This window comes from Dromiciops gliroides, chromosome 1 (assembly GCF_019393635.1).
Source record: "Dromiciops gliroides isolate mDroGli1 chromosome 1, mDroGli1.pri, whole genome shotgun sequence".
NCBI classification, from domain to species: Eukaryota; Metazoa; Chordata; class Mammalia; order Microbiotheria; family Microbiotheriidae; genus Dromiciops; species Dromiciops gliroides.
Genome location: NC_057861.1, coordinates 732,154,071 through 732,178,359, shown reverse-complemented (window position 1 = coordinate 732,178,359; position 24,289 = coordinate 732,154,071).

The window sequence follows — 24,289 nt, the reverse complement described above, 5'->3', positions numbered from 1 at the left end:
GCTGCTGTATTTTAATGTAAACATGGTAGAACCCATTCTTTTTTAAAATAATATTTCATTTTTACCCAATTATATGTTAAAAGAAGTTTTAAACATTTAAAAACATTTTGAGTTCTAAATTCTATCCCTTCCTCCTTCCTCTGCCCCCTCCTTGAGATGGTAATGAATTTGATATAGTTTACATCTGTACAATCATGTAAAACATTTCCATATTAGTCATTTTGTATAAGACTCAAATAATAGAAAAAAGAGAGAAATAGCATGCTTTAGCCTGTATTCAGACAATATCAGTTCTTTCTCTGGAGGCAGATAATAACATCATGAGTCCTTTGGGATTGTCTTGGATCATTGTATTGCTGAGAATAGCTAAGTCATTCACAATTCTTCATCATACATTATTGTTGTTACCCTGTACAACGTTCTCCTGGCTCTTTTCACTTTACTTTGCATCAGTTCATGTAAGGTTTTTCAGGTTTTTCTCAAATCATCCTGCTTGTCATTTCTTATAGCACAATAATATTCCATCACCATCATATGCCACAATTTGTTTAGCCATTCCCCATTTGATGGGCTTTCTTTGATTTCCAATTCTTAGTCACCACAAAAAGAGCTACTATAAATATTTTTGGATAAATAGGTCTTTTTTCTCTTTTGGGGGATATCTTTGGGATATAATCGGTTTCCAATTCTTAGCCACCACAAAAAGAATTGCTATAAATATATTTGTATACATAGGTCCTTTCCCCCCTTTTCTTTTTCTGGTGATGGGACCTGTTTAAGTAGAAACCATGTTAAGTTTGAATCTATTGTCTCCAGACACCAAGGTGATAATTTCTGTTCTTGTTGTATCTTTGAAGGAAATATCCCTTTGTAAAAGCCATTTGATGTTAATGGATTAAAAGGAACTGGGTTGGGGGTAGCTAGGTAGTGCAGTGAATAAAGCACGGACCCCGGATTCAGGAGAACCTGAATTCAAATCTGGCCTCAGACATTTGACACTTACTAGCTGTGTTACCCTGGGCAAATTACCTAACCTTCATTGCCCCGTGCAAAAAAAAAAAAAAAAAAAAGAGGAACTGGGTTACTAGCCACTGGTGGCAAATAACAGGGGTGACAAATCCTGAATGGGGTTTGAGCTAATAGTATTAGAGAAGGGACAACCTAACCCCAGGGGTGTATCCCTAGAACCTGGAGGGAATGATATAGCCAGCCTTGCTCTGGAAAAGTGAGGCCAGAGAGATACCTGCTATATATAGAATTTCAGAATTGGTAGGGAGCTTGACAGTCAATGAATCCACTGAGGACTATTCTAATATGGTATGGCTAAAAGATAACAAGGGTTTGATTTACCCCTACTGCGGTAGCTATGTGAGTGGCAAGAAGGGATTAGATGCAAAAAGTTTTGTGGAAGTTGAATTTTCCACTGATTAGAGATGGGAGTGAGGGAGAAATGAAGACTTGTGAATGATGCTACACTTGCAAACCAGATGACTGAAAGGAGGGTGCTACCTTCAACAGAAGTAGGCAAGTTTGGGGGAGGGAAAGAAGCAAATACCTTCTGGAGACTGTGCCAATCGATTCTGGCTTCACCCATCCAACCTCTGGTGTTCCTTAGGTAACTTTTTTTTGGGGGGGGTGAGGCAGTTGGGGTTAAGTGACTTGCCCAGGGTCACACATCTAGTAATTGTCAAGTGTCTGAGGCTGGATTTGAACTCAGGTCCTCCTGAATCCAGGGCCGGTGCTTTATCCACTGTTCCACCTAGCTGCCCCTCTTAGGTAACTTTTAATGAATGGTAAATTCACTCAGCCAGCTCCTAAAAGAATGTGCACTCTGTAATTTGCCCCTGTCCATTTTTACAAGAAGTTTGGGAACCATTCCATTAATTTAATGAAATACTTAAAATAATATCCCAGGAGGCTTTAATCTTGATAATTACATATGCACAGTTATACCTCAGGTAGATCATGTGATTTTAAAGTGAAACATTTGATTGTTGCACTTTAAAGAAGTCATTGCAATAATGATTGATTCTAAATTGTATTTTCCAGTCTCAGATGACCTGATGGGAGAGAAATGTAGCCAGGAAGACAGAGGACTAAAGCTCTATTGAATCTTTCTCTGTTCTGATATTTGAAAAAACCCAAACTGATTAATTTCCTGTTTTAGAGAAAGGGCTTGACAAAGATTTATTCTCAAGGCATTGACTAGTCTATCCTTGATTCCTCCCAGCTCTCCCCTGAGAGGTATCTATTGGGGTCCAATTCCATTAAGTATATCATTTCAGGACTTGGAATAGAGAAGGTATTCATTTGTTCTTTAAAAAATTTTTTTGATATCTTTGTTTTTTACATCACTTTCATTTCCAAATATATCCCTTGCTCCTTCCCTACTTAGTGAGCCCATCCCTTATAACAAAGAATTAAAAAGAAAAAATTTTTAAAACCACTTTGGCAAATCTAATGGACTCATTAATTAAATCTGACAGTACATACAGGGTGGGCCAAAAGTCATGAATATTTAATAACCCCTTTATTTTTTATTTTAATTTACAATGTCGTAGCATCATATACAGTATATATAGGAAATGGATTTACATTATATGTGAACAGTCAAATCTTGTAAATGGCAAAAAAATAAAAAATAATTTTCCAAAAGTTATTAAAACATCAGACCCCTTAGTGACTGTTGGCCCACTTTTTACAATGTTCTGCACCCTATTCCCTTACTTTTTCAAAGAAAACAGAGGGGTGCCTTTTCTTATCTCTTCTTCAGGGCCAAGCTTGTCATTATGTAGTGGTGTTTTCTTCTTCTTCTCTTCCCTTCCCTCACTCTCACCCTTCCTTCTTTCCTTCTCTTTCTTCTTTTTCTTCTTTCCCTTTCTTTCTTCCTTCCCCCTTCCCCCTTCCCCCTTCCCCCTCCCCCCTCCCCCCTTCCCCCTCCCCCCTTCCCCCTTTTTCCTTTTCCCCTTCCCCTTCCCTTCTCCTTTCTCTTCTTCCCTCCCTTTATTATTCCTTCCTTCCTTTCTCTCTAATCATCTGCCACATAAAAGACTGTAGGATATGGAATCAGAGAACCTATGTTTGGAAACAGAGGCTCTGCTTTGCAATTTAACAGCCAGGCAGCCTTGGGCAGGGCACTTAACTTCTGTGGGGCCTAACTTTTCCATCTGTAAAGTGAATGATTTGTTCTACAAAATGGGGTTCCAGCTCGCAGTCTGCAACTCTCTTAGGACAGACAGTTACTTTGGCCCCTCCTTGTACATATGATGTTTCATCAAACCTTCTATTTGCCCCACTTGAATTCTGAAACATTCAAGTGATAACAGATTTGTCCTCCCCAACTATACACCTACTGAAGACCCAAGTCGACTCAGTCTGCTACCTGAATGGTAATGATGGCTTCAATATGAGGCCATCCTTACATGACATTGGGGTAAAGGAAGCTTCATTACAGAAGAAAAACATGCAAAGCCAGATGTGTGTGTGTGTGTGTGTGTGTGTGTGTTTAAAGAAATTGTTGGGTATATTTGGAGATGTACAAGTGTTCAGGCAATCTGCCATTTTCTGATGTCAGCAACTGCAGAACATTATCATGAAGTACTCTAAGATGACAAAACCACTTGGCAGTTCCTGAGTCAGACTCATTGTCACAGCTCTTGATTGTTCATCCTAGCATTCCAATTCCAATCAATACCCAATTTCATTCTCTTTAAATTCCCTTGAGTACTGAAGGGATTCCACACAATTTCCCAATTTCCCAGGTTCCTGTGCCCCTAGGATCATAGATTATGAGAAGTCTGGCTTTGTTCCACCATGACAAACCATGATGGAGACCCTCTCCAAAGTACTGCTGAGAACCCCAACATGCTAATGAATGTTTGATATTTTCATTGTGAATGTTCTCCCCAATGGTGCAGACCACAGTCCATCCACATGTTCCATTCTGTGTTATTCGATTCCAAACCATCCCATAAATTTGCCATGATGAGTCCACCCGATGTATTAATAGCCTTCTCTTGTCATCATGGCAGTGGAGTATTTGTGCTATCAGTTATATCTCATTCATGCCACATGATCAGTCTATCTTCTTTTTTATTTATATATTTCTTTGATGACTTACTTTGTTTCAGTTCTCCTTCAAGTTTCCTGGTTTGTTATATGTGACAGCCTGCCCATGCCCACTATGCACCTCTCCTTTGTCCTCTGGGTGACATCCATTTTAAATTTTCTTCAGAGAATGTAATATTCCATGACTGAGCATATACAACAACATTCATTCTTGAAGACAATACTAACAGATCCGGCAGCTTCTACCATGAAGTTAAATGCCTTTATTATGGGTCCTAGCAACAGGGTCTGCTTTCCAAAGAGCAGCCTAGCTGAGTCCATCAAGGCTCTTGACCAGCAGGCTGGCCATTTGGTGATGAATGCTTTGACCATAGCAACCCAGGAAACAAAGAAAAATACAGAATAGCTAGGTACCACAGTCAATGAGGAAAAATCAACATTTGCTTTGTGTGAACTTTTCTAGGGGAAACCCCAAACCAACATTTGTGTATCTTCCAGGAGCTACAACTCAACTGGTTTCTCTTTACCAAGAGAGTTTATTCTCTTACTGGGGCGTAGGAGGTTAGTTTTTTAAAAGATGGTTGATGATTGACTCAAACCTTAGAGAAAACATTCCTAAGGCTTTGGCAGGAGCCAGATTTAGAATGAGTCTGGAGGGATGGGTTTTGAAGCCATCAGGACAGCAGATGATGTTTAGTTCTTGTGACATTAGAGTTGTCAAAGCTTATTTCATAGTTCTTTCTTTCATGTCCTGAGAATAGAAAAATCTCTTCATGTGACCAACTCCCCCTCCCCCCATTCTCCATATATATACACACACACAACCCCAAATCCCATTAAATCACGCTGTGGCTTTGCCTGTTTTGTGGTATTGTTTTACTTGCCAGCTAGGGCGGAGTTCCCTAAGCTCTCCAGAGTCCTCATTTCTGACCAGGAGATGTTTCTATCAGGCAGATTTGGGCGGGTCTTTCCTCTGAGCGTGAGGCTACATCATCATTCGAATGAATTTGGTGGGCCCAGTACTCTTTGGCTTTTGGCAAAGGCCTTGAAAATGGCAAAAGTCTGGGACTTCTAGAGCTCCCCAATAGCTTATGCTGCTACAGACAACCAAAGCATACACATCTTTTCAGCATGTCCCATTCTGCCCTTGACTTCCATAGAGCCATATGAGGAATGGGAAATACAAGAGAGCTAGGACTCAAAAAAGTGTGGCCTTGGCAGTATGGGGAAAAGGATGGGGAGCAGGGAGGTAAAAAGGATCACAGGGCCTCAGGGGCTGTATATCCAAGTCCCTCATTTTACAGAAAACAAGAACACTGACCTAAAACTTGAAGGGACCCCACAGACCTTAGTCCAACCCCCTCATCTTTTAAATCATAGGATCTTAGGTCTAGAAGCAGAAGTAACCCCAGAGGCTGTTTCTAGTCCATTTCTCATTTTACAGATGAGGAAACTGGTTAAATATCACTCCCCAAGCTCACACATACCATCTATGTCAAAGGCAGGATTCAGACCCCCAGACTTCTGATTCCAGGATTGGGGTTCTTTTTACTGTGCTAAGAGATCCATAGCATTTTTTTGTCTTCAAGGACCCTGCTTTCCTGGGTGCTCAATTCTCCAGCCCCTCTTTTTCCCTCTCCTTCCTCTCTCCCCTACCCCACACTTTCTCAAAAAGTTTCACACAGATCTGGTTGTTTCTTGGTCATTTGCTTTGGGCAAGTTGCCAGTTGGCTGCTCTTGCTGCTCCAGAAAACAAATCTCCCCACCATTTCTCATGTGTCACTCACCCAACAAATAAACTACTGTCTTGGGCTTACACCGATTCATGCAAATGACCCCGTCTTTCTCTCAAGATTAAATGCTCTTTGGGGGCAGGGCTTTAAAGATGAAATATGACTGGTTGGCTCCATTGTGGTCTTTGGAGTGGGCAGAGGGTATTTTTAGTGGTTGTTTCTTTGCTAATTAGCAGGGCTGCTATTCCTTGTTGTCTCTGGTTCCTTTAGTCCCTTTGTGGGTAGATGGGTATGGCCCTTGAATTTAAAGTATGTGGCTTGGGAATGTAATTAGTTTTGTTTAAAGCTCTCCAGTTCTCAGGGATTTCAGAGTAAGTCATGGGGTTTGATTGACTTTATACTCAGAGAGGGAAAATGAGACATCATGGCCTACTAGATAGATAGGGCTGGCCTTGGAGGCAGGAAGACCTGGGTTCTACTTCTTCCTCTGAGACAAGATAGCTGTGTGATCCCAGGTAAATTCCTCAAGCCTCTTATTGTTCTTTGCAACTCTCTAAGCCAGAGGTTCTTAACTTGGGTTCTGCGAATTTATATATATATATATAACTATTTTAATATAGTTAATTTCCTTTCTAATACTATATATTTTATGCATTTAAAACATGATTCTGAGAAGAATTCCATAGGCTTTTATAGACTGTCAAAGGAGTCCATATTAGGTTAAAACCACCACCACCACCACCACCACCACCACCACCACCACCACCACCACCCACCCCTGCTCTAAGCACATAAACTGTCAACCTTCAGTTTTGGAGGGAATTTCCCCATTATGGTGCTTAACATGTTCCTATGAATTCACAGGTCATAACTTAAAAAAAAAAAAGCATAGTCTCCCTTTCTCACTACTTGTACCCTCCCCACCCACCCAAGAAAGATAATTGTCTCTGTCTAAATTCAGCATGACCCCTTCTTTTTCTTTTTTTCCCTTATTTTTGATAGTTTATTTTTACTCTTCCTGGTAGTGTAAACCTCCATTCTTGAACCACAGGAATTGTAGTCTTAACCAAATTGGCAAAAGGATGGATTTGGTTTAGTTGGATAATTGCAACTTCATGAATGGAAGATTTGTGTGATACTGAAACATGGACTTTCTCTGATACCCTGGCCAAGTGTCTACTCCTTTCTGGGTTTCAGTTTCTTCAAGAGCTCTAAGATTCCTTTGAACTTAAAACTTCTGTGACTTGGTATGGGATCTCCTTTACTGGAGACCAACCAACTACAGATTATTTCCCTACTTTGGAAAAGGCTACCTGAGGTGGGGAATACAAAGAGAATGTAGTTCCTGTTCTCAAGGTGTTGGCAAATAAGCTATTTATGCAGACTTGAAGACCATGAAAAAAGCATGGAGAGAATGATCTATTTGACCGAATGGATGGCAGGGTCATGCAAAGAGTAATGAACTACAAATTCATCATCTGGGACAAAAAAAGACTTACTAAGGTCTTTCCATATTTCTTGCCTTCATGCCATCTGTGGCCTCATCATACAGGTTTAGTTGTTCTGTGTGTGGCACACAAAACTCCCCCTCCTGCCAAAGTTGGTTCCTTCTCACTAGCCATTGTCTGTACCTGGAATATACTCCCTCCTAACCTTTGTTTCTTGGAATCTCTGGTTTCCTTAAACAGTTACCTAAGTTTCACCTCCTACATAAAATCTTTCCTGATCCCATGTGCCTGCTCCAGCCCCAACTGTTAGTGTGTCTCTCCCCAAATTTTCTTGAATTCATTTTAGGTGTGTGTGTGTGTGTGTGTGTGTGTGTATTTCATTTATGTAGGGCTTGTTTCCCTCATTAGAATGTAAGCTTCTTGAGGGTAGGGATAGGGTTTTTTTTTGGTCTTTGTACCACCTTAGCGCATGGTAGGTGCTTAATAAATGCTTGTGGGTTGATTGATGGTAAGACTGGTGGCATAGAGAATAATCTGGCTGTGAGGGCCATGGGGAGGGAACTCAGGAGTGGTTGTACCATGTAGTGGCATGGTCTAGTGGAAGATAATGGAGAAGTGTGCCACCTGGGGAAAGTCTCCTCCATCTTGGACAGCGGTGCCTTGGGGCAAACCCCCATTTCTCCCATGCACACCTCTGCTTAGAAATGGTCCTGCCTGTGGGCAATGAACCCAATGGGACCATTAAGCCCTAGAATCTATTGCTTTGTCTACACATATGAACCACTTTGAGCTGTCAACCAAACAAAACGAGCCAAATGGACCAAGCTAGAGTCCGATTTTGTTAATTTTGTTTTTTGGTGGGGAGGGGGTTACCTAGTTTAAAGAATTAATTGTTATTTGAGGTTTTTATGACCCCATCTTTTGGCTAGAATTAAAAAAAACCAAACAAACCTCGGTGTGCGCACTGGCCTCTGGGGCTCCGCAAATGGCACGGTGCTCCACCCACTGGTTGTAGCCATCGCCATGGCCACGTCGCTGGCACCTCACGTCATCACCACTTGCTGATGCCTACATGAGCCTGGCAAAATTATGATTGGAAACCTAGTGAGGGCAGTCATGTGACTGTCAGAGCGGCCAGCCAATTGGCTGGGGGCTGCCTGGGGTTTGCTAGATAGAGGGAGGAGAATTTGCCATTCTAGCTGGAAGCTGGAAGGCAACAGGAGTGCTGCTGTGTATTCTCAGCTGATACCTGGGCCGTGGTGTTTTTCAGGTTGTATAATTTCCCTTTCCCCATTTTATTTCCTTTCCCTTGAGCCTACTTATCCTGTTTGTGTTTTTTTTTAAAGTTCTTTTTTGTTAAAATAAATCCTGCTCTGTTTTGAGGGAGGCTGCCGGTCTCCTTCCTTGCCCCAATATTGTGGCGAACTGCTTAGCTAACACTCCCCAATTAAAAACTGGTCCCCACACTAGTTTGGCTGAATTTACTTTCAACTTGTTTTGGCAGAAATATAGCCTCTTATTGAATCTCTACAATGGAAAGGTTAACTTTTGGGAAATGGAACCCCAACGGGGAAACATATATGTATACATGCTTGTATTTATATTTTATTGGAACTAGGTACTATATTTATACATGTTATATAAATAATATACGCACATGCATACATGTGTAATTTATACAAAAAACATATATACATACACCTCTATACACACCCATATATACAATACATGTACGTACACACCATAGACATCTATTGCAGCTATTTATTTCAGGAACCATTGTCAACTATGGCATGTTTAGGTTGAAAGCTGAGGGTAAGATGTAGGCATCACAGCTGCCTTCTCAGGAATCACAATGGGTCAGGGTCAGGAACTGGGGGTGGGTTGAGGAGGAAGAATTTCCTCAGTGGAGCTCCCGCAGTCTCACTCAATAAAGCCAGACAAGCAGCACTCTCTTGCCCATGTGGTGCTGCTGAGAACCTGCTGATTCAAAGGTAAACAGGTCCAACAGAGTTTTCCCACCAGAGCCCATGTCACGGTGCTTGATTTATTTGGCTAAGTCCTTACCAGCCTCTTTCTGCTTTCCAGTGATGGTGGCAGCTACCTTGGGAACTGGGCATTGAGATTCTTTTGTTTAGCATTTAAAAGCTTTTGCCATCTTCCTCCGGGTCTCCCTTTCTAAACCTTTTGCCACAACTCTCCTTCATACCTTCTACTTCCTGGCAGACTGGCTTACTTACTGTTCCCTATATAGTGGTCTGTGGGGGGCAGCTACTATTGCTTTAGGAGAGCCGGATGTTAAATTTTCAGTGTGAGCATTTACAGGTTGGAAATCAGCGAATGCTACATATCAGGGATTGATTAGTTGTTTTGCTGATTGTCTAGTAAGTGATGGAGAAAATGTTCATAATGGAGTATAAATTTAAAAGTGCAATGCAGGGGCAGCTAGGTGGTACAGTGGATAAAGCACCAGCCCTGGACTCAGGAGGACCTAAGTTCAAATCTGACCTCGGACACTCAACACTTACTAGCTGTGTGACCCTGGGCAAGTCACTTAACCCCAATTGCCTCCCCCCCCCCCCAAAAATTTAAAAGTGCGATACATTTCCCGAGAGCTACTTACTAAATATCTACCAGCATGTCACAACGTTTCCTCTTCCAGAAGACATGGAATCTGGACACAGCTGATCCCCTATGCCTAGAATCTACTCCTTCCCTCTGCATACCTCATAGACTGCCTAGCTTCCTTCACATCTCCATTCTAGCACCACTTCCTGCACAGAAGGCCCATCTTTATTCCTCTAGGCTGTTAGTATCCTCCTTTGGGGGAATTATTCTGTGTTTACTTAGCATATTGTTACTTGTTACCTTTTCTGTGATTGTGTTGCATATACCACCCCACCCCTTTGAAGACATGAAATTTTGGACTTGCGACTTTGTTTCCTTAGTCTCTAGCAAATAGTGGAGTGAACTCCATGCTTCCCATAGGTCTGGGGTATGGGTATGGGGTGAAGATGAAGCCCTACCCCTTACAGAAGTATTACCACCCCCATTTCATAGAAAAGATGTTGAGGGTCTGAAAAGCTAAATGGTTTGTTTATGGTCACAAAGCCAGATACCAATAAGTATCTGAGTCCAGATTCAAGCTCAGCTCTCTTGACTTCCCATCAGGCCACACTGTCTTTTATGTCAGGAGTAGTGGTTTAGAATACTGCATTCCATCCTCACCTTTCAGGTTGCTTTCTTACCAGGGGGTTAATCATTTCTAAAGGTCAGGCCCTGTTGTGCCCCAAACTATGACTACCAATGGTTCCAGAGATGCTAATGTCCCTTGACCCAGAAGCCCCTTGTTTTCCCTTGTTTAGACATGGACACTCTGAGTGGAAGCTTTAATTCTTCTCTCATGAGTTAGGAACACTCCTTCCTTCACTCTGAGCCAGTTAAGAAAGTTTTTTTTGTTTTTTTTTTTTAGTGAGGCAATTGGGGTTAAGTGACTTGCCCAGGGTCTCACAGCTAGTAAGTGTTAAGTGTCTGAGGCTGGATCTGAACTCAGGTACTCCTGACTCCAGGGCCAGTGCTCTATCCACAGCACCACCTAGCTGCCCCTAGTTAAGAAAGTTTTGAACTTGAAAAATCAAGATCCAAAACTGCTTGAGCTGGTCATAGTATACATCAAATGAAACCTTCTACACTCAGGTTAATTGACTGCAGTTTTGTCTCAGGTTAGAGAACAAGGAGCGTGCGTTTCATAACTGTGGCTGGTTTGAGAGGGTTTATCCATTCTTGCCTTCATTTAACCTTGTGCTGACTCATCACTGGCCTATCTGAAACCACTTCTGAGCCAGGCCTTTCTTACAGGCACCACACAATACAGAAGTCCAACTCAGAACACTTTATGTTTATAGAATGATCCTCAAGGGGAAGGGCCTCTTGAAACTCAAGAAAAACAAGCACGAGTCCTTAAACAAATTTTGCTGAGAAATTAGATTGGGTTAATATGGTCCCATGTGGCTGACATGTGACTTTACTAGTTTACAAAGATGCTGCCCCCATCCAGAGACATCCTAACCTATTTTGGGGATTGTTTCAGGGCCATGTCTCTTTATACTACAAATGTTTACACTCTCAAAAATGAAACTTAGAGGGGGTATTTTTAAACTCCTGAGGACAGGAGTGTTTGAACTATCTGATACATCAGTTTGGATTTCTCTTTGGAGCCATAGGCCTGTCTACTCTTTGGCACAGACTATTACTTTCTTGAGATGAGATTCTCAGGAAGATCTTGAAAAAGAACCCATTCTGCCGATTTGAATTTGCTTAGTAAGTCAAGGCAGGAGTTCAAAGTATTGGTGCCCATAAATATAGTATTGAAGTGATGCATTTGTCTTTCTTGCTATCCAAAGAGGTCAGTGACAAAACGACAGGCCTCATACACACCAGAATCTTACCCTTTGGAGTAAGGGGGAAAAAGACCGTTTACACATAGATTGAAGAATAGCTAATGAATCACAGCCTATGAATAGAATGGAATGCTATTGAAGTGTAAAAAATGAAAAGGAGGAGGAATTTAGAGAAATGTTGGAAGACTGCTATGAACTGATGTGGAACCAAGATATCAGAACCAAGGGAACAATATAGACAATGGCCACAATAATCTAAATGAAAGCAACATGAAGAGAAGTCTTTATAAAGATGATTTACAATAGCTAATCTTTGTTGCAGAAGACTGATGATAAAGTCCATTTCCTTCTTGGTAGAGAGATAGGGAACTATAGCAGTGTAATATGAGTTCCTTGAGAGTAGAAATGGTTTCATTTTTCCATCTTTGTGTCACCAGTGCCTAGCATAGTGCCTAGACAATAGTAGGTGATTAAGAAATGGCTTTCAATTGATTGGGAAAGAAAAGGAATGAAGGGCTTGAGAGTGTGTTGTTGAAGTAGGTTCAAGGTTTATGGGAACAAGCAAAAGCCCAAGGTAGAGATCGTGGATTAGGAATTAGGGATTCCTATCTTTGGGAGTCAGAATTGTTTTACTTTTTGTCTTTGTATTCCCAGCACCTAGTCCCTTACTTGTCATATAGTAGGTGTTTAATAAATGCTGATTGATATATATTGGAATGTTGCTCATTGGTTAATTTTTGCTTTGCTGTTTTTCCTTGTTAGAGGGGATTCTATGGGAGGGATACAATGGAAACATAAATAAGGATGTCTGAGGGGATGTAAAACAAAACGCTGGTAAGGCCTTTTTCTTAAAAAACAAGAAGTATTCAGTAAAATGCAATTGGTTGTTTGGCCAATTCACCCCCCCCACACACACCCTCACCCCTTAAATCCCAGTTCTTAAAAGTAAATAGAAGGTAAGACTTAGATATTTAGGAAAATGTACAAAAAGCTCATTGTGTTCCATTTTTCTCAGTGCTAGTTTCTTTCAGGAGGGCAAATTTTTTAGTCCCTTAACAATTGATTTCTGCACAATTCATTGGCTCTACCATATATTCCATCTAATTTCAATCTAATATATTTTTGGCCATTTTCATTGAGCATGTCACAGGATCATGAAACGCCCTAAGGCATTTGTTGGAGTATGGGAACCACTTTTTAACGTCAAATAATTATCATGGTTGTGCCCCACCCCCCACTCCCATATGATAGCAGTTATAGCATTAATGTAGTGGGAGGGGGGGGTGGGCCAAAGTAGAGCATGTTGAACTCAAGCGTTCAAATAGACTCTTGGGAAATAATAGGAAGCGGGTGCTGGGAAGATTGCCTTTCCTTGAACCACCTGTTGTCATTTTTTTTTTGTTTATTTCAAGGAATCGGCAGTCATAAGTCATGTAACAGCACAGCATTGACAGACTTGGCTGCAAAGACCTTAAACTCTACGGTATTATCCAGGACAAACAGAAATAATGAAGATATTTTCACCTCTCCACTGGAATAATGCACTTTGGCACCTCCTTCAAACCTAAAGGATAAACAATTCTTAATGCAGCTCTTGGAAGAGGCTATAATATTAACCATACTTCCCCTTTGATCAAGCTATTCATCTTCATGATTTATACCAAGCAAGATTAAGATGTCATATGAGCTTATGAACTATGCAACACGATGTAAAGATGGGCAATGAGAAACATCGTCTCTGAGGATACATGGGATTTGAAAACGACTCCCTATCAAATAAACATAATTCTCAATCTAATATTAATTTGAAACACTGATGTTGAGAGACCCATATCAAGAGTGCTTGAACAGGTATTTTGTATCCTGCTAAGATAATAAATAATAATTGCTGATGTTCAGATATCCCTTTAAGATCTACAAAGTGCTTTGTTTTTTGTTCTGTTTTTTGCAGGGCAATGAGGGTTAAGTGACTTGCCCAGGGTCACACAGCTAGTTAAGTGTCAAGTGTCTGAGGCTGGATTTGAACTCAGGGAGTCCTGAATCCAGGGCCAGTGCTTTATCCACTGCGCCACCTAGCTGCCCCTACAAAGTGCTTTGTATCCATTATTTCATCTGTGCCTCACAATAACCTTGTGTAGTAGGTACTATTGGAATGTTATTATCCTCATTTTGCAGATGAGAAAGCTAAGGCTCAGAGATGCTAGGAAACTCACCAATGATCACACAGCTAGTAAATATCAGGAGGACTTTGAATTTATGTCTTCCTGACTGCAAGTTGAACACTATCCATTGTGTCATGACTGTCTCAAAGTATGGATTCATCTTGTGAAACTTTGTAGTCCCATATCAACAAGGGAGAAAAAGAAGGAAATAGCAAAGTACTCCAATGTCTTTGGTAATAAAATCCCATGGATGGCAAGTTCTATGTGGTTACAACAAAAAAGCACTGGCTCTGGAGACAGGAGGACCTGAGTTCAAATCTCACCTCAGACACTTACTAGCTGTATGACTTATCCCCAATTGCCTTAAACATCAGGGGTCATCTCAAGTCATCCTGATCTATATCTCAGCACTGACCCCAGATGGCTCAGCCCTCAGGCCTCCCTCACTTAAATCCAATTCAGTGCAAGTCATGACATCTCCCTGATGTCACAGTCCTCTTCAAGAAACAACAACAAGGGGACAATTGGAAAGTGTGTTTTTTTCCAGTTAGAAAAGATATTGAAGGATCAAAGGAGGTGGAAGCCTTTTGGAAAGAATAAACCTAGGAATATTTGCTCTGGTTGGAGAGGTGGAGACTTTTCTTCCAAATAGAAAGTTGCTGTTCCTCAAAGCTGAGTAGATGAAGCCCTTGTCTGTTTCACTGATTTGCTGAAGGAGTTATCCGGCTGCATAGAATTTACTGTTTGCCTGCCTTGTTCCCATTTATCACACTGTGGGACATGGTGAAGTTATCCCCTCTCCACTCTTTCTCCCTTGTCTAATCTTTGGCCAACTGGCATTTGGGAATTTCTTGTTTAGCAGCCAGTGCCCGATCAGGTTGATAGGAAGTAGTCAGAGGACAGATACGCTTGCTCTGAAGAGGAGTGGAGAGGAAGCCCTAAACACACTTAAGAGGATGCTGCAATTTCAAACTTAGGTCATGTTGACCAACTGCCTGGCAAGTAAGAATAGAGATGCTATTATTGGATTTATTATATATAGTAATATATACATATTATATACCAGTTTATCAGCTGCCTTGTCTCCTAAGTCACCTATTAATGGAGGAGGAATGAATAAGGAGGCAGTAAACAGGGGGAGAGTGAAAATGAGAGAGAGAGGAGAGAGAGATGGATGAGAATAAGAATGAGAAAGGGGACAAACCCCTACAGAAGACAGAAAGGAATTGGAGGATTTGACCTTGGCAAGAAGGGCTATATCTACACCAAAGACTGAAGCAAAGGCAGAGAGAATGGAGGATGATCTAAAGAGATCCGGAAGTAGAGAACAGGGAAGAAGATAGAGCTCACAATGAATGACCTCTAGTTTTTCAATAAAGTAGAAGGTAAAGTCCTTTGTTAAAAGGGAGAGGGCTTGAGGAAAGAAAAAAAAAATTAGAATACCTATGGGGTAGAGTGTAATACAGAGTCCATCAGGGAAGACTAAAAGTATTACCATGTAATAGTGAAGGCCCAGTTAAGATATGGAAGAGAACAAGCATTCAGTAAGTGCCTATTATGTGACAGGCACCGTGTTGTGTTTTACAACTATGACCTCATTTGATCCTTCGAACAACCCTGTGCTATGAGTGCTGCTATGATCTCCATTTTACAACTGAGGAAACTGAGGTTCTGACTTGCCCAGTCACATAGCTTGTAAGTATCTGAAGCTAGATTTGAACTCAGGTCTTCCTGATTCCAGGCCCAGTGTTTTCTCCACTGTACAACCTAGCTGCTCTTAGATAAGATCATGGAAATTTATAGTAAGCCTAATTAGCAGGATTGGGAGAGTTCCTTCAAGCATGGTCAGTAGCACATATCTAGGAACAGAAAAGGCAGAAGGTGGAGGCAATGCAGGGTTGAAGTTTGGCAAGGCCTGAGCAACAACAGGACAAGGAGAAAAGGAAGTGAAGGGCAGAGGACATTATGAAGGAGTTATTTCATTGGGAGAAGAGATGGAGCGCTGGAGGCTGGGAGGCCAAGGTGAGGAGCAACAGTGGGTATATAAGGAGATGGAAGGATAGGAGGCTGTGGTCAGAGAGGGAATTTCAGAGTTCCGGATCACAGAGGTAGGATACTTACAGTGAGAGCTAAGGCTATGATCCTTCCTGTGTGTGGCTCAGGGGAGTGAAAGTTCAGATCATGAGAACTGACCATTAATATCAAGCCAAGCAGAAAACAGGGAGATATATGCTCCCGAAAGCTTTTCACTACCCTCGTGGAAGATGTCCAGTGCACAGCACAAATGGAAAAATGATTCCCTGAAGTCGGGTAGGTCTTCCAGCTGCTCCTGTTTGTGGGTAACATTGTGCTGATTTCATCAAACATTGGAACATTGCAGAGTCTCCTAAATGAGATCATAAGAGCTCATCATTGTTCTAAATGAAACCCATGGCCCAGGCCCCCACCCTGTGCTCCTCCTGCTAAGAACCTGGACTCAAATGGGCCAGGTCCCATACTGGCAGTTGACCCAAAAAGGCCCTTTTCCTCTCTTGGCTGATTGCCCCCATCCACAGTTTACTCCAGGAAAATCTATGAATAAAACTCTTGTCTAGTTAGTTATTGTCTTCTTTTTCTAATTACCATGGATTCTGCTTAAGTTTGTTGTATATCCCTGGTAGAATATTAGCTCTAGGAGGACAGGAACAGTAATTTTGGCGCTGTACCCCCAGGATTTAGCATGGTGACTTGTACACAAAGGTTCCTAATAAGGGCTCAATTTTGTTGTTATAGAAAAACAGAAATCAGAGAAAGTATACATAGGAGAATATGACAGGACTGAGTAAAGGGGCTCTTGTATTGGGAATGAGAGAGAGAGACAGAGAGAGATGGAGAGAGGGAGGGATGAAGGGAGGGAGGGAGAGAGAGGGGGGGGAGGGAGGGAAGGAGAGGGAGAGAGAAAGAGGGAGGGAAGGAGAGGGAGAGAGGGAGAGAGGGAGAGAGGGAGAGAGAGGGAGAGAGGGAGAGAAAGAGAAAGTGTCAGTCCTAGATCTCACTCAAGGGAAAACTTCCCCAGTCTCTAGTGTAGCAAGCTAGGGATAGGGACATGCTGGAGACTGCCAGCTCTTCTCATGTTGGCTTTTTCCCCAGAGTATTTCTTCCCCTCTATGTACTTTCTCTGATTTCTGTTTTTTTCCTCTTGACTGGGTACACGGGTTTATTAGACAGAGACAGAGATACCGACACCACAAGTCATTTGGAGAACTCTTCTGTGTCATCCCTATAGAAAATGAAGAGAAAGATCCTTAGACATAAAACTGGTCCTGCCTGAACTTTTACTTTTGACTTTTCTTTCTTTAATAGGATAATGACGCTAACTGCCAACATGTGGAACCTATTGTGACACAACTGGCGGGGCTACTCTGGGGAATTTGAATTTTACAGGAACATTAAGCCACTACACCAAAAGGGTGTCTGAGTTACACACCTGCCAGCAATTAAGTCCCTCAAGTTCGATTATATCAGTTTTCAGATTATTTGTGCTAATGATTAAAGGCAACCACTTTGGGTGAAAACTACCATTTGAATTTTTTAAAAAATAGTTTTATTGATGTATTTAAAAAATTTTATCCATGGTCATTTCATAATATGCACTGAACCTTCCCTTGTATCAAACAAAAGAGTTCAACAAAATCAATCTAAAAAAATCTCACAGTGTGTCATTTCACACTTATAGACTTCCACCCCTCTAATAAAGGGAAGGAGATATGCTTCATCATCTGTTCTTGGACACTAAGATTATTAATTCCAATGAAATCGAGTTTGCCTCTTGATATTGTTTTCATCTACATTATTGTAGTCATAGTGTATTGTTCTCCTGCATCTGCTTATTTCACTCTGTATCAGTTCATACAAATCTTCTCATGTCTCTTTGAATTCTCTATATTTGTCAATTTTTATGGCACATTTCCATCCATGCATCACAATTTGTTTAGCCATTTCTCAGTGGATGGGCATTCACCCCCTTCCCCTCCCATATTTTTGAAAATAAAACTCTTGTTGCCAAAAAATTGTTGCTTACAATTTGATTCTAAAGAACCTCAAAGAATATTCCTGGGTGCCCATAGCAGAGAAATGAGGTCATTTGACAATTCTCTTAGAAATATCACTCTCTGAGAAAAGTAATTTGCTATTTGTACTTAATCCACAGATTCACCCATTTTATGTTTGTACATAGGCATTTTACAAAAAGAATTCATAGTACCATAGAATTCCAGATTTAGGGCTGGAAGTGTTTTGTTGTTGTTTAGTCATTTTTAAGTAATGTCTGACTCTTTGTGACCCCATTTGGGGTTTTCTTGGCAGAGATACTGGAGTGGTTCGCCATATCCTTCTCCAGCTCATTTGACAGATGAGAAAACTGAGGGAAACAATGTGAAGTGACTTGCCCAGGATCACATAGCTAGTAAGTGTCTGAGGATAAATTTGAATTCAGATCTTCCAGAGTCCAGAGCCAGGGTACCTCCTAGCTGTCCAGGGTTGGAAGTGATTGAACACTAAACTGAAAAGTCATTGAAGTAACCCCTTTGTTTTACAGGTGAGGAAACCGACTTCCTGAGGTTTACACAGCTAAGTATATGAGATAGAATTTTATAATCTTGACTCTAACCAGCACTCTACCCACTATATCATGTTGCCTCTGATTGATATAATGGTAGATATAACTAAGGATGTCAGAAGCCTTTGCTTGCTACTCAAAAGCAAATGTAGAAAAGAGCCACTTTGAAGTGTATTTTAAGGGTAAGTGGGCTTGATCTGGGTGTACTTAGATCTCCCAACATGGAAGTACCTTGCATTCCACCCTTTCTACTACTTGGTTGGATGTGACCTTCATTGATTACGAGCTTAGCCAGAACAGGTGGTGCTTTTAAAAGCTGGCCAGGGGGGCAGCTAGGTGGCGCAGTGGATAGAGCACTGGCCTTGGATTCAGGAGGACCTGAGTTCAAATCCAGCCTCAAACACTTAACACTTATTAGCTGTGTGACCCTGGGCAAGTCACTTAACCCCAATTGCCTCACCAAAAAAAAAAAAAAAAAGAAAGAAAAGAAAAGAAAAGCTGGCCAGGGGGCAGCTAGGTGGTGCAGTGGCTAAAGCAGTGGCCTTGGATTTAGGAGGATCTGAGTTCAAATCCGGCCTCAGACACTTGATACTTACTAGCTGTGTGACCCTGGGCAAGTCACTTTTAACCCTCATTGCCCTGCCAAAAAAAAAATCTGGCCAGACTGAAATTGTTGCTTTCTTTTTTTGCATGATGCTCTTTCCTACTATTTCCAGAAGATGAAGATCACATGTGGGCACCATGAGTGACCTGTGGGTAAGAAGATATTCATTCCACATTTTAAGCCATCTGTGAGAAATGTGTCCAAGGCCTCTCCATTATTGATATTTTCACTATCATTTTCTCAAGTCTAGACGATTAACAAAACAATAAATTAAGCCCTGATTTGTAGATTTGCCAGTGAATCCTGAAGTGTAAGTGAACTTTATAATATAATTCATATATAACATAGCTCACAGTGAACTTTACAACATTATATATGTTGTGTCTCAAGTTTCTACCATTGAAAAACTGGATAACAATAATATCTACTCTCTCTATCACAGGGGATCATTGCATGGACCAAATGAGATAGCAGATGGAAAAGCACTTGAAAAGGTTATAAAGAGCAATAAAACATTAAAAAATAAGACTAATTGACATGTAGTACTTTAAAATTTATAAATCACTTTTATACAAAATCACATTTTAGTCTTATGTGTATATACAGGATTCTCTGATTCATTGAGCCATAGATGTGTGTTATTTAAATATGTTTTATATATATTACATATATGTGTATACACACACACACACACACACACACACACACACACACACACACACATATATATACGAGAGAGAGAAATGGAAAGTAGGACTTAGAGAAGTCCAAGCCCTTAATTTTACAAATAAGGAACTAAAGCCAGAGAGGTTTGATGACTTGCCTATGATCACTGAACCCAGGTCCTTGAGAGGTGGCACAGTGAATAGAATGCTGAATGTGGAGTCAGGAAGACCTGAGATGAGAAAAGTGGGATTCAGAGAAATCAGATGGCTTGTTCGTGGTCATGCAGGTGGTAAATGTCAGAAGTGGGATTTAACCCAGATCTTTCAGACACTAATTCTATCCCTTATGATTACAAGATTGATGGTGACAGGGGGCAGCTAGGTGGCACAGTGGGTAAAGCACTGGCCTTGGATTCAGGAGGACCTGAGTTCAAATCCAGCCTCAGACACTTGACACTTACTAGCTGTGTGATCCTGGGCAAGTCACTTAACCCTCATTGCCCCCACCCCAAAAAAAGATTGATGGTGACAATACTGATTGACTGGACAATGGGACCAACTAAGGCTGATTTCCTTGAAATACCACCTCCTGGGGAAGACACAGCCATTCTCTACTCCCTTGCCTTCTCTTTTCCCTTGGCTACTACCCTAGTTTAGAATAACTAATCTAAATCTCTGAGCCCTTATTCCTATGAATCATTACACAAGCTCAGACCAAATAACCCATGAATTAAAAAAAAAACCAGTTTTTAATTAAAGCAGAACATGATTAAAAAACCTCACCATTTCCTCTTTCCCCAAATTGATTTTAGCAGCTGCTGTTGGGGAAAGGCTAATACCAGGGCCCATTCTTTCCGAAGGTCATGCAGCTGCACAAATAGGTGACCTCTGTAATGGGAGTGGGTGTGGGTGTGGATGTTTCCCTTGACATGGATCCCTACAAGGTCATCTGATATCTATTATCCTTCGCACAGAGTGTGTGGACACCTAATCAGTCTCTGGGTCAGCTTACTCTCCCTGGTCTATCCTGCCCCTGGCAGATCTAGGCTCTTAGATTTAGATAGACTGCCCCTGCACAGTTACACTCAAGTTTTCTCAGGGGTTTAGAAGGTCTTTCTCAGCGGTCTTATTTCCCTAACCCTCACCTGTGGCTCCCAGAAATTGTAGCCTGAGGACCAGCTCCACCCCAGTTAAACCAGCTTGGCAGATGGGCTAAACCAGGTTGAAGGTAATGGACAGGCCTCAAATCCACTGGTGAGTTAGGGGGATGTCTAGCCCAAGCATGTGAAGACTTCCCACAGTAGAGGAAAACAATTTGTGGAGTGCTTAGAGTCCTGCCATTGGACTTTGATGACTGGGAAGAGAGAGAGTGAGGCTGATGATTTTGTGCAACTCTGTCTCACTTAAATCCAATTCATGTACATGTCAAAACATCACCCGTCAATGTCATTGGTCCTCTTCAAAAACAAAGAATCACCACAAACAACAATCATGAAACCACATTTATTTATGATATTTATACAGTCACTCAAAAAATGACACTTTAAAATCTTAAGTACAAATTACTTACTTAAAAAGGTAAATGAAATAATATCATAAATGCTAATATATTAAAGGGGATAGCTGGATGGCTCAGTGGGTAGAGCACTGGGCCTATAGTCAGGAAGACCTGAGTTCAAATATAGCCTCAGACACTAGCTGTGTGATTCTGCACAAGTCACTTAATCTCTATTTGCTTTAATCCAATGAAGAAGGAAATGGCAAGCGACTCCAGTATCTTTGTCAAGAAAACCCCATGGACAGTCTACTACATGAGTCCATGAAGAGTCAGACACGGCTGAAGGACTGAACAACAATATAGTAAAGCAAATGAATAAATAATGAAAATCTAACATAATCCACCTGTGAACTTGGGTCACACTCTCCCATCAATGCACTCAATATCTGTGGGGGAGAGTATGTTCATATGTAGAAGAACCTGGAAGAGAGACACCTGAGGGAGGAAAATCCATGCATTGAGGATAACACAACTCTGGACCGGTTCACAAAAGCTGAACTAGAGATGCTGCTTCTTTGCTCATCGGGTGTTTGCCGGTCCTTCTAGCTCTTCTCTGATTGACCTTAGCACTGACAACCTCTTTTAACTTTCAATCATCCTTAAAAAGGAGTTTAGAAAGTATCTAAATATCAGGAGCAATGTCCATTAAACCAGAGAACTGGCTTAGTGGAGCTCAGCTGACCATCTCTGGACTATATAGATCCTACTGGTGAGTTATGAACTCATCCAGGTGCTGCATTATCCAATCAGAGGGATGCTTGCAGCGACACAGTCCATGTAGACCCTTTTAAACATTGACAAAGCCAGCCAACAAATCCTCTCTACATTTCTCGCTCAAAGCAGAGGTGAAAGGAGGCAGCAATAGGCCTTTTCCTCTCTTCAGCTCAGAGGAGCCAAAGGGCAATAGCTGCTCTGAGCCAATAAAATCACTCAGTTGGGTTTTCAGGGGCAAGATTTGGCTGCCATAGTTTCAATAGAGATCAACTTTTCATCTCTCCCTGCCTTCCTCCCACTCCTCAGAGTCCTATATCAGGCTGCAATGTCAGGTTCCTTTTTCCTGGTTGCTATCCCTTCAGTGGCTTAAATGAGAGCCTTCTGACTCAGTGTCTCACCTTTCACTTAAAAGTTGAGCAGTGAAGTGGCACAGTGGTTAAGAGCACCTACCTCCCAGGGTTGTTATGAGGATCAGTTGAAATAATAATTGTAAAGTGTTTGGCATGGGATAAGCACCATATAAATGCTGTTATTAAGTCCCAAACTTTTCCCTATGAAATTGATAATCCCTTTGAAATCATACTTTATGCTCCAAATGTTTGCATGATTTCTCATTTTTTTAAAAGTTTAGGGGCAGCTAGGTGGAGCAGTAGATAGAGCACCGGCCCTGGATTCAGGAGGATCTGAGTTCAAATCTGGCCTCAGACACTTAATACTTACTAGCTGTGTGACCCTGGGCAAGTCACTTAACCCCAACTGCCTCAGCAAAAAACCAAACCAAAACAAAAGTTTACCCACTTTGGTCATGAAACAGGTATATGTAAATGAGCTAATTTATGATAATCCCCAATAACTCTAAGTCTTCAATAAGGTATTTTAGTTCCTTTAGTGTACTCAAAACTCTGTTTCTTTACATTTCTATTTCTCCAGGAATTAATAAAGAAAAGTACTTTCTTGATGTGGGAAAATTGCAACTAATGCATTGCTGGTGAAGTTGTGAACTGATCCAACCATTCTGGAGAGCAATTTGGAACCATGTCCAAAAGGCTTTAAAACTGGGCATACCCCTTGAGCCAGCAATACCACTACTAGGTCTGTATTCCAAAGGGATCATAAAAAAGGGGGAAATAACTCACATGTACAAAAATATTTATAGCTGTTCTTTTTGTGGGGGCAAAGAATTGGAAATTGAGGGGATGCCCATCAATTGGGGAATGGCTAAACAAGTTGTGGTATATGAATGTAATGGGAGTATTGTTGTGCTATAAGAAATACTGAGCAGGCAGACTTCAGAAAAACCTGGAAAGCTTACATGAACTGATGCTGAGTGAAATGAGTAGAACCAAGAGAACATTGTACACAGTGTCAACAACATTGTGTGATGATCAACTGTGATAGACTTAGATCTTTTCAGAAATACAATGATCCAAGATAATTCCAAAAGATTCATGATGGAAAATGCTCTCCACATGCAGAAAAAGAGTTATGGAGTCTGAATGCAGATTGAAACATACTATTTTCACTTTTGTTGTTGCTGGAGTATTTTTTGTTTGTTCTTTCTTGTGTTTTTTTTCCATGTGTTTGATTCTTCTCTCACAAAATGACTAATGCGGATATATGTTTAACATAATTGTAATGTGAAACTTATACCAGATTGCTTGCTGGTTTCAGGATGGGGAAGGGAAGGAATGGAGGGAGAAAAATTCGGAACTCAAAATCTTACAAAAAGGAATGTTAGGGGGCAGCTAGGTGGCGCAATGGATAAAGCACCGGCTCTGAATTCAGGAGGACCTGAGTTCAAATCTGACCTCAGACACTTGACACTTACTAGCTGTGTGACCTTGGACAAATCACTTAACCCTTGTTGCCCCCCCCCCAAAAAAAAACCCAAAAAGGAATGTTGAAAACTATCTCTACATGTTATTGGGAAAAAATTAAAATACTATTAAGAGGAGAAATAAATGGATTATATTGTGGAAAAAAGAAAAATACTTTCTTTGCCTCTTTAAAATACCCCCCCATACAATAAGGCATCATTCTACATTTTTTGCAAGGTTACTTGAATCTCTATATTTATAACAAAGTTAATTTTCTATACAACATGGCTCAAGTCCCATGTGAAAATTGTGTCTCTTCATTTACATATTAGTAGTTTTCATTAAATCAAAATTCTTTTCCTACTCCTTTTAGGTATATAATGTTCATCTATGATAGACAACATCTTACAGCCTTTGACAGTTTACATAAATTATTATCCTTTATATCAAAATACTTTTTCTGTCCCTTTTCTTACTAAGCTTTTCTGTATGAAAAAGGCCTTAAAAGAACAATATACATCCT